Source organism: Colias philodice, chromosome 12, assembly GCF_061535455.1.
Source record: "Colias philodice isolate Cphi_HAF_F1 chromosome 12, ilColPhil1 Martin Lab GWU primary, whole genome shotgun sequence".
NCBI classification, from domain to species: Eukaryota; Metazoa; Arthropoda; class Insecta; order Lepidoptera; family Pieridae; genus Colias; species Colias philodice.
Window position 1 is genome coordinate 3,613,105 of NC_143097.1, and position 11,267 is coordinate 3,624,371.

The 11,267-nt window shown below is 31.9% G+C and overlaps 1 protein-coding gene across 1 annotated transcript in view; it reads right to left on the reverse strand.

Moving 5' to 3' along the window:
* Positions 1-11,267, reverse strand: part of LOC149483863 (regulation of nuclear pre-mRNA domain-containing protein 1B) — a 155,383-nt gene that overhangs the window by 111,089 nt on the left and 33,027 nt on the right. The gene's annotated exons all lie outside the window — the stretch shown is intronic.

The window sequence follows — 11,267 nt, forward strand, 5'->3', positions numbered from 1 at the left end:
TATATAAGTCATGATACAAAATTTTAAACATTTGTACGTCGAATAATTTATTAAATACTTGTATTATAATTTTAAAGATTCTTCGAAGAAACTTTGTGCTTCCATAGCATTAATTATTAATTAAACATTTTTGATTACGGAACCTTTATCAAAACAATCATAAGAAATGTAAATGATATTTTAAACCATATTTTTAATTCAAAAACACTTTCAAAGTATAGATGATATATAGATGGTATATATAGCATAGATGACGTCCACAACGAAGCAATTTAATCTAGGATATTAAAAATACTAACGGTAAAATTTAGGTACATTAAAATTCTTTTAACTATTTTAAGTCAAGGTTACAATTACTGTAACATAATGTTAAAAATTTATGAGAACTTCGTTATCAAGTTTGTATTATATTTCTAAATTATCCACGCAGAAATGTTATATTTAAATATTTTGCATGACAGCATAATCTAAATAATATTATCATGGGAAAAGCGAAAGGGTATCCGGTCCATTTCTTGGAATAACTTTACTGTTTATTTTCCACCACCACCACTTCCATCCACCTAGTTACTCGTTTATCAAGAATAAAATATATTTTTTTCCCTTAGGACTATGAAATTTGTAATAGCTATGTCGCTTAGGAAATAGAAGGCTCATCAAATGATGATGAATTATTTAATTGACCGCGAGAAAAATCGATCTATAAAAGATATATCACTTGCACAATTAAAAATATTATATTTTGTATTATTTACTAAATTTTGACTTTCATAAACTAACATTCATTTATATTTTATCAGTTCATGCCTATCTATATAATAGTTAACCTACAGTCCATGCCTACTTATATCACTTGCACAATTAAACATATTTATAAAACGTATTTTATTCATATTCTTAATAGCAACCGTAACCAAAGCATCCACAAGAAATGCGACCATATTAATAAGGATCATTTGTTCATACAAATCATAGCGTTTCAAGATATACAGTATGCCAAGCTGGCTTCGAGTTTTCCATAGGGATTTGTGGCGGAAATGTTCCCACGGTTTAGAAACCACCGCTGGTACACTGGGGAAAATTGCGTCCAAATTCAGTTTGGAGCGATCACTTGCTGGCAAATAAGCAGACAAATTCGAAAGCGGGGGTCGTTTAATATATTGCATGATATTTTGTGACTGTTTAAGAACCATAAAAATAAAATTACGAAGTTTACGTCTCCTTTTATTTAGAAAATAATTCATTCCTTCAAATGTGTGTTGTATATAATTAACGTGATATTATTAATATTGTGTAACTTGTAATGTGTTATGTCTTTAAGTATGATAAAAGTTCAAATATTACGCAAAACCAATCAAATATATTTCGCATACGATAAATTGAGTAATATCGGTGGAAATTACTATCCGTTCCAAAGGAAATGTTTACTAAGTGGCCTGCCAAATAGTGTTCATTTGCGCATATATAACTATGTTGATAATTAATTTTAAACTCAGGGGTATTCCCGCTGTAGGTTTCAGCAAATAGCACTGGATTAATAAATACAAATCTTGTTTTTGCAAGTAACATTTAGTATTGTGGAATGATATAGCATTCTAGGTCATTATTTTAGGAAGAAAATTAATATTCTGGGTTGCCAATTTACGTAGAAATTTAAGGGTTTAAATTTTATATTCTTCTTCTATAAGACGTATATTTATCAAATTTAAAATTGTTTAAACAATTAAGCGAACCTAACTAAATCATAAATAAATAATTTACAGGTCAATAAGTTTTAATTAAACGAAGAACTATTACCTAAATCTATAGTATTCAAGAACTTGCAGTTTTAGATAACCTTATTTATTTATGAAACAAGCAAAATTCATGTCAACGACACCTGCATTATGAAAAGGGTTGAACTAAATGTTCTGACACATTTGAGGATGAATCAAACAGTAAACAAAGTACCTATACATTTCCACATAATAATAACTAGTAGCTAGCTAACATTCCTTAGTGAACATGCTTTATTATAAATCAGAAATTACGGATGGACTAATGTGATATTTGGTTTCGTTTACAACAAAAAAAGAATGCGATTCATAACCCTTGGCCTTTCTGTTAAATTTTTCTCTCTTTTTACATCTCATTGAATTTGTACATGAATACGAATTACGAACAATGTTATTTATCGTAAGCAGTTTAATGCTAGAACTAAAATATCACAAGAAATTCGTTTATTTAAAAAAAATTGTCCCAGAGCAATAAATAATAAAAAACTATTTACTCACCAGACACAGTCCTATGAGAATTTCAACCCAGAAATAATACACATATATGTAGTGATACGTATAATATACGTAGTTCCCATTGCATAGAATTTACAATACCATCACGTTTCAATATAGAATACTTTTCTAAAAATCCACTTTATTTTCTATAATTTTTGATATCTGGAGTCAGGAACGCAGTTTGTACCTCCTCAGGAGCTTAAGATATTATGACTCGGAATACACGACAATTACTTTTTATTTTTCATAAATACCCACAATTTATATTACTACTTTTCTTCTTTAACGTTGGTGTGTTTTTTCTTCAGACGCATTTCTTATAATAACGCGTTTTTTATCTCTGTTTGTAAAATATATTATATCTATGACTATCTACATTCACTGCCACAAACAAGTAAAATTTTCGTAATATTCACTTATTATTCGTAGAATTGTGAAAGTATAGTCCCTACATACAGACTAGGGTTGTTGAGGATTCCTCTTCCGCTTCCTCATAATGCGGAAGTTCCGCAATATTTTGGGTTCCTCAACCGTTACCGCATCCTCAAAAATAGAAATAAAAAAATCCTCTTCCGCTATCGCTTCCTCAAAATTTAGAGGAAATTTATGAGGATGCCGTATCTACGCACTTGCTGCAGTGCGATGCCGCGGCCGGATCGGGCGGCGAATTTACACAGCCTATATTATATAATATTTGAGTCACGAGTCGTATACCTATATTAAGAAGAGCTGGAACGTCAACACATTTACACATTGCACATGTTAGGCCGGAAGATACTGACACAAAATTTCGGGTCATTTGTAACAGGATGGCGGTCTAGAGGGGTCTTAGTACGCAATGACAAAAAGAAAAATGATGGTCAGAGGGCGTTATTTTATTTTTTATTTATTTTATTGTTTTTTTTAAATCAACGCATCGCGTCGGTATGGGGGGCTGTAAGTTACACCGGAAAAGTATGGCATGACACTACCGGCTACATCTTTTTTATGGGCTATCGGTAAATTCTAAAATTTTTGTGTTACAAATCGTTTGACTTTCGCTATTTATCCGATGAGTTCGACTAACGCCCACGCGACTAGTCCGCCGGTACCAGCGTTCTGACCATCATTTTTCTTTTTGTCATTGCGTAATAAGACCCCTGTAGAACCGCCATTCTGTTACAAATGACCCGAAATTTTGTATCAGTATCTCCCGGCCTATGTGTAGCTTTTATTTTGCAATTGTTTATAAATACAGGGTGATGTGTGTAGTACGAATATCTAAAAATCTATGAAGAATTTTGTGATACAGTAAATGAAGGAATTTGATTTTGAATAAGAAAACGTCCGTTATTTAAATCATTATCAAAATAACCATGCGTGTGTTGGGAGTGAGCGTACACGTGTTATTTGTATTGTTTTTATGACCTGAAATTTAATTATTATTTGATAATTGAATGATTATTAATTCTTTTATCCAATTGATTATTATTAGAATAAATAATTAAGTTCATCAATTGATTTACTTTTAAATTATAATTTTACAGGTAAATTATGAGAGCTTTCATAATTATATTTGCATATATTTATCTACAACGCACCCATTTTACAATTCAAGTCTAAAATGAAACTAGAGTCGCATTTATTTTTGAACATACTGTAAGTGAAATTGCATAAGTGTGAGTACTGTGAACATGCAGCTTTCCTTTGACCGATACTCTAATAGATGAGCTTTTGTTTATGCATATTACTCGACAAAACTTACATTAGGATTACAAAATATGTTATTAGAAGACATAGAACATAAGATATAAATATGGCGGTAAGTCTCTACTCGGCTAGGTTTTGTTTGTATGTAATTTTTGATAATATCTCCACAAAAGCTAATCCATTTGAGTCACTTTTTTTTCTGAGATAGATTAGGTTTTGTCGAGTAGGTAATATGCATAAACAAGAGCTCATCTGAGCCGGACTCGTGACTCATATAGTGTGTACCTATAGGCACAGGTATAGGCTTTGTAAATTAATATATTTTATTGAATATGAACATTGAGTAAGATGCTTTTTGTAGTTTATATCAAACGGGCAATTTTGCTAGTATTTAGAATATCAATATGTACAGACAGGAGAGTGGCTTTTGTTTTTATTTTAAAAGTTTTCATCCTCGTTCTCATCCGCTTCCTCTTCCGCTTCCTCATCCGCATCCTCTTCCTCAAAAAAATATCCTCTTCCTCATCCGCATCCCCTAAATTTGCGTGTGAAAATTCCTCTTCCTCCTCCTCTTCCTCATAATCACTTCCTCAACAACCCTAATACAGACAAAGTTACTTTCGCATTCATAATATTTAGTTAGGATATTTTTATATGAAATTTAGTAAGTTCTCCCAGATTGCTTGATTCAATACCTATTTACCTGCAATTTATTAATTTAAAATACCACGTCATTAAAAAAAGATATTGTGTGCCGAGCGCACGCGTCAGAAGTGAAACTTCCTTGACAAGAGTCAAAGATACCAAAATCGTCGCCTTACTCCATGACTTGACGGTATTGATATAAATGTTACTCTCAACGCGCCTAAAGAAGTTTCACTTCACATCAATTTGCTCACAATAAATATATATGACTAACAAATTAATATATGCCGGTATTGCCATGACGCGATCTTGAAATTTTACTCTTAACGCGCCTAAAGAAGTTTTACATAGAAATCTAAATAACAAGACACATAGAAGGGCTATAATGTCATAATTCGTATGAAAACCGCTGTCGCCAAAATCAACACATTCAAACCGAAAGCTAAACAGTACACACAAGTAAACTATGCCTTTTATTGGACAGCTTGATTTTAGTGAAAACTAACTATCTATTAAATTAAGGTTTTGAATATGTATCCTAACGCACGAATTTACGGTTTATTTTAGAATAACATCCCTAAGTATATGAGACTTTTTGCTCCAATACGAACAAACGTGATAATAAGAATGGTCGACTGTGTCATTCATTGTTATTTCGATTACTATGGTGACACTCGTAATACTTGTAAATATTCTATAATTTTAAGGAAAAACGGCATTATTTTAAAAAAAATATATTTTCCGATGAAATATTATTCCTTTATAAGTATAATTACAACTTGTGGAAGAATTTCCGCAATAGGAATTGCTGAAACACACCATGTATACACTCATACGTCTCCAGAGCAACTGAACAGTGACGAATGCACTGGTGATGTGCAAATCACCTGAGTGGCGACAAGGTCACGCACGCTTACGACTTCTAGTGTCTTGTTATTTAGATTTCTATGAAGTTTTAGTTCAAAAACTATCTGTAACTCTAATCCTTTCATTTACTTGTGGCTATTTAATCTAGTTAAGCACCGCTCAATTGACAAAATGTATCTACAAGAAAAACCTATTTGATTTCTATTAGGAGCATAGTAATCACTATTTCTATGTAAATTATTGTCACGAGAGCCTTTTCCTCTTGATTAAATGGATAAAACGAGTCAGGTCTGTATTTTATAAACTTTTTAAAGTAAGCTTTTGTAGTAAAGAAGTATTCCTATAGGTAATATAAACTTCCTTTTTTTCAGATTTATCTAAATTTCATATAAAATATTACATCAAGTTATAATTATTTTTTTATTCCTATTGGTATAGGTATAACAGCTTGGTGTATAAAATTACAAAAATTTTTTTTTCTTTAAATAAGCTGATCTTAAAATTTTAAATTAATTTAATATTACAGTATGTACCACACTTATTAAAAAAACAATTCGATCTCACGGTATCTCACTATAAAGATAAAATTGCCAAAAAACGTCAGCCTTATCAGCCTGTATGATTGCAGTTTATTCTAGGTAAGGTAAATGCCACGACGCGTCGTTGTATTTCCTAGATACCTCTGACGAAATCTACGACGTGCTATTTACAAGCTTTTCAGGTTAAAGGATTTAAATTTAAAAATGCATTCATCACGCTTATCTTTTTTACGTATTAAGTTTTCTGGTGAACATGTATGGTAGGTACGCTCCGATAAAATTTATATAAACACATTTTGCTACGTTACTAAATACTACTCTATAATTTAACCATATTATTTTTTTTACTTTTGCCTTGAGTAGCCTGAAGCAAATTGCTAATAATAGAAAGGGGAAATGCTTGGATAATTAATTTAACTCTTATTTCATGATACCTATAAGTAAATTTAAAATTAAACGAATATAATACTATTATTTCCAAAACAGACATGTATTAGTAACTTTAGATATCTGCATGTATGTATATGCTTACATTGAATGTATAGATATGGAATTCATCTATCCTTTGTTCACCAGAGTTATTAGACTCTAGTAATACCTAACTGAGTTTTTCCATAATTCGTAGCGTTAGCATTCGAAAGCGGCTGTAGCCGCTACGATGGAGACATAGAAAACAGATATCTCTATCTCTATCTCTGTCTATCTAATCTACACATTTGAAAATACATATTATGTTAAATTATTCGAGATAGCGGGCTGTGTCTGGTAAGCCTCAAGATCAATGATAACGTCAAATTAGGAAAACGGATTGTTTGATTCGACGAGATTTCATTACAAAAGCTCTTTTTCCGCTACTGGTCTTTGATTTATTTTTAATTATGACTCCTTTTATTTTGGGGTTTTAAATTAAATGTGGTTGCTTCTTCCATTCATATTTAAATTCTTGTTGGTATGAAATTACTGCGATGAAACAGTAATTTAATTAAAACATTTATACACCTACATTGATAAAATGTTACCATAATATCATTACGCGTTTACAAAATAATTCATATACTATGTATATACCATGTCCATATTCAAACTATACTTCATGATTAAATTCAATATTTCTCGCCAAAAAAATCATTTAGTGTTACAGTGGAGTTACTAGAATCGTGATGGTGGCCCCGTTAAAATTCGCTCGTACGCAAATGCATTTGATGCCTTTTATTTTAAACTAAAAAGATTTTTAGTTCACTTAGTATTTAAAGATATGGGTTAAAACCTAAGTACCAATCCCATTCAATAATTCATCGAATTTTCAAGTCTCATAAATGAAATAATTATTATCCTATATGTTATCCTATATGTTATCCTAAATTGCCTGGAAAATCGCAAAAAACCTACCAATCTAAATTGGGAGCTACGATTTAAGTTGTTTTATTCAATTGAATAGAACAGAATAGTTGTATATTTAATATGGTTGTATAATTTAATTTTATTCACAACGATTACAGTTTTTCACGTCCCACTCAATTCGCTTTGTCAAATGTCAGAGAAATTTAAAATGCCATCACCAGGGAAATGACGCGAAAAAATCTATACGCTTTGCCTATATAAGTAGGAAGTATAATATTATGTATTCTATTGAAAAATCCAAATCTATTAGCATTTATCAAAAAAATATTGTAGCATATTTACAAAATGTGCACCAATACAAAATAATAATATGTTAATGGATATTGTTTTGCAATTTATTTTAATTGAGGAGAAAATATGAAATTAAAATAAAAATGTTGTGTGGTTTTATGAAACCACGGTAAAAGTGAAACTGTTCGAACGGTTCTGAACACTGCTTTGTGTAGCGCATGTCGCGTGACGGTCGGCTGCCGAGTAGGTATACCTACTCGGCAGCCGCGATACGTACGCGACATGCGCTACACAGACCTAAAAGTTTGAGACGATGTAATAAAAGTTTCACTTTAAAAATCAGTTTAGCTAAGTGCATCGTCATCTCTACCAGTAAAGCCTTCCAATTTTATATCCAATTTTGAATGTACGTTTTTTTAAAGATAGTATTTTTATACAGGTTATATCATAAAATAAACATGATCAAATTTTCCTACCCAATACAAAATGTCTATTTTTAAACTCTCTATACGTATACCTACAGATCAGACACTAAGTATCCTGAATGAAAAGTATCTAATTATCCTCAGCAAGTGTTATTAATTATAAAATAACGGTCGGTACGCTACGCTGTGTAAATCTCGCCATGGATTAATGGTATATTCATTTAAATATTGTACAGTTCCCGGCTTACATCGGGAATTATTAAACACTGGGTATTATTCTATGTTAATCACGAACTGACGTCCGGAAATTTCCCGCTAAAAATGTGTTTCATGCGGAATTAAAACTTGCAGATTATGTAATCTATGTATTTTATTCTAATACTAGCTTTCCGCCTGCGGCCTCGCCCGCGTTTTCAAAGAATAACACGCATAGTTCCCGTTTCCGTAGGATTTCCGGGATAAAACCTAGCCTATGTTGCTCAGTGAAGATGCAGCTTTCTAATGGTGAAAGAATTTTTGAAATCGGTCCAGTAGTTTATGCGTGAAAACCAAACATACATACATACATACATAATTACAAACCTTTCCTCTTTATAATATTAGTATAGATTAAGTAAGTACAAGTACAGTAATATTCATTTTTTTGCCTTTTATCTGGAAAATAAATGGATAAAGAACGCAAATATTCAAAACCAGTCCTCCAGTTTATCATCATAGTATATAAAAGTTAAAATCGAAAACTACGCAACGGATTTTGATACGGTTTTATTTAATAGATAGAGTGATTCAAGAGGAAGTTTTTAGTATATAATTTATTATGTTTTAGACAAATCGAGCGAAGCTGCGGGCGGAAAGCTAGTAAAATACCTATAAATGAAACTATAAGACTTTCTTTTTACAATACGAATTTGACTCAAAAATGGCTGAACGAATTATAATAACTTGAACTTTGATGGAAATATCCCTGTTAAGTAAGGTTAATAACCGTTGAGATCTGATACACTGTATACAAAAAGAAGATCTATGATCGTTAATTATAACAATAATAAACCCCTCCATGTCGATTATAGATACTTCATACTTGATATTATACCTATCTGGACATTTGAAGTAAGTATAACTACTATTAATATCATTGTTAGCACAAATCTCCTCATTAATACCCCATCTCTCTTTGCTGAATATCTCAAGCCTTGCCTACAGGCAATGTATCTAACTACAACCAAATATATCGTAAACATAAGTAGGTATATCAATGTTGATCCATCCCGCGAAACAGGGTTATGGATTCCAATAATGTATGGAGCGTTCCCATCCCGCTTCCCTATCCACTTTATTTACTTACTGAAAAATATTCTCGGGGAACTATAAAAACCTTATAAAAACATTCGTGTTTAAATTATATTATGAATATCCTAACACACATAAATAATAGAAGGTTACAATTTTTCTCAATCTCTACTAGGTACTCTATTATACTAATTATAGATAAATAATATGATCTTTTTCCAGGTACTTATTTGTTTTGTAGGCATGGAGATAGTCTATCCGAAATAGCAAAAAAATATACGTAAGACTGTTTGAAATGTGCATGCCAAGTGCATGCGTGTAACTACATACAGTTACAGTGTACTTACACAAATGTATCCGTCGTTTAGCAGCAGTTTAGAAGTAACTTAACCATTAAAAAATTTAAAAAAATGTGACCTTTACAGTTCGGCACGTTATAAAAAATGGTGATAGGAAAACTAGTTCATGTAAATTGATTATAATTATAATATAATATTTTTTATTATCCAATACTTTACGCCGTTAGTACACCGACGCATTCGCGTGCGGCAGCGAAACAACGAAAAATCTGTCAGTAGTATGGCAGGTTTTCGCATATGATATGTCTCACTCTAGCACATAGATAGATGAAATAGTTGCGTCCTTGTCAGTATTGTTTCGCAAGGAACTGCGAAATGGCCATTACACAGACGCATTGCGAAAAAGTTGCGAAAACATTGCTGTTTACTAAGGTTCCGCAGATATTTCGCTACGCAGTAGTTTCGCAGAGATTCGCTACCGCACGCGAATGCGTCGGTGTACTAACGGCGTTAAGAATAAGTTTTCTTAGATTCAACATTTATGACATCCAGGTGCATGCTCTACATCCTTGAAAGTTTAAACAGATCAGCAGCTATTTTCATCCCATATTTAAAACCATTACATATAAACTACTGAGCCATTTTTAGTTCTTAATTTATATTTTGTGCATGTTTTAAAGTCTTCCTAGATCAAAGTTTGAAGTTTCTTCTCTATTAGGTCGGAGATGACGCAACATAGCGGCAACATAATTAGGTGTGTAGAAAAGAAAATATACCTTAGCGTAAAAGAGATTGTACTTATATTTTTAAGTATCTACAATTTCATAATTTTTGGAAATGTTTTAATTAGCTTATCTGTCAGTAAACATAAAAAATAATGTATGAAATAGGTATAAACCAAAATGTATATATATATCTCTTATATATAAAATTCTCGTGTCACAATGTTAGTCTGCATACTCCTCCGAAACGGGTGGACCGATTCTCATGAAATTTTCTGTGCATGTCGGGTAAGTCTGAGAATCGGCCAACATCTATTTTTCATATGTACCACGGGCGAAGCCGGGGCGGACCGCTAGTATATATATATATATTATATAACTAGCGGTCCGCCCCGGCTTCGCCCGTGGTACATATTTACGTTTTCTCTACATAAGAACCATCCTCGTACTTCAAGGAATATAATAAAAAAAGAATTATCGAAATCGGTCCACCCGTTCTCGAGTTATGCGCTTACCAACACATTTTGCGATTCATTTTTATATATAAGATAATATGGTGAAACGGGTCCTTACTCAAATCTTTGTTTAGTTTTTGTACAGACCTTTCCAATAATAGACATATTCGGTGGTACTGATATATCTGTTATCCAACTCATGCAAATCCATAACCTAGTCCTAACCTAGTATAAATAATGTGACCTAATAATTAATATTAATATAATATGTACTTACGAATTTCTGGCAGGTTGCGTTACATTGAATAATATCCCAGTGATAATACAATCAGCTATTAAACCAATGTACCTATACGAATTGATTTTTCCCTAACATTTACATTGTTACTGATCTACAGGCCGCTTCAAAACAATGTCCGTTGATACGCATA